General features: G+C 26.7%; 1 long non-coding RNA gene across 1 annotated transcript in view; it reads left to right on the top strand.

Annotated features, from left to right (window-relative positions):
* The window catches only part of LOC109357787, a 1,707-nt gene extending 540 nt beyond the window's left edge, over positions 1–1,167 (top strand). The window contains exon 3 of the long non-coding RNA XR_002108889.1: positions 1,067–1,167. This is a non-coding gene — a long non-coding RNA (uncharacterized LOC109357787). The remainder of the gene's footprint in view (positions 1–1,066) is intronic.

Here is a 1,178-nt window from a genome sequence, read left to right as displayed (position 1 = left end):
TTCAAGTTGTAACTCCAGCCAAGAGAATGTCGGCTGACTTTGATTTGGAGATACCACAAAGCCCCCACTTTAAATCCACTCAATTGTCATCTTCCAAGATGGCCAAGCATATCAAGAAAGAATGATTAACACAAACATGATAAATTATGTATAACCTTTTTGAGAACTAAATTTTAATACATCATAGTTTGATGTATATTTTATATCCTCATGCTTAACTCCGCGTAGACTGAGATCGGCTAACTTTGAAACATTACTCCCATATATATTACGTTACTTTATTGTCATATTTTCTTTTACTGTTAAGTACAGAATAGAAGAAGGAAACATGACTCACGACTTATATAGTAAACTAACATAATTGGCATTTGAACTTAAGTTAAGGTAATTCTATCATAGTTGAATAACTTCAATAAGCACAATAACCATAATATATGAAAGTAAATATATTCATTTGTTCAATTATAGATATATAATTGTGTATATAATATACCTTTTTAAAGTGATAATTGTGCGTCTTGGTTTAAATCACTAATTTCTATTACAAACATAGAATATGCAATGAAAACTTTTTTTTCCCATGTCCAGTTTATATCACTAATTTTGATGGTTAATAAAATTTAATAATTTTACTATTTCAGATGATGGCATGAACTCTGTAATAACAAATTTTGTTTTCATGTGATTTCATTATAATTTAATATTAAACAGAGACAACATCATTATATGCAACATGTTTTTAGACAATAACATCAATTGTGTTTATTAACCTTTAATATTAACATTGTAGGTTATAGATTGAAATCGTATTTCACTATCTTAGGTTAATAATATGACATAAATTGATTGATATAAAACAATTAATTGAGATTTTTTGAACCATGTATTTTATTTTTGCACATAAAAAATACAACCTATTTTTTTGTTGTAGATCAATCACCATCCTATTCCATGTCATTTTATCTTTCCAGCACTAATTTTTGGTGTATTAAGTTTTGATTTTCAAATTTTATTTACCATATCATAAGATTTATTTTGATTATTTTTTTTACTTTCATAATTGCAGGTGAGTTGACATACCATTCTCAACATAACATTGGAAAACACAACAAAATCATCAAGCAAAAAGGAGGTGAGATGACATATTATTGTCATCATAACATTGGAAAACACCAAAA

The sequence above is a fragment of the Lupinus angustifolius genome, chromosome LG10 (assembly GCF_001865875.1).
Source record: "Lupinus angustifolius cultivar Tanjil chromosome LG10, LupAngTanjil_v1.0, whole genome shotgun sequence".
NCBI classification, from domain to species: Eukaryota; Viridiplantae; Streptophyta; class Magnoliopsida; order Fabales; family Fabaceae; genus Lupinus; species Lupinus angustifolius.
The sequence above is the reverse complement of the archived record's forward strand: the minus strand, read 5'-3'. Positions and strand labels throughout refer to the sequence as shown.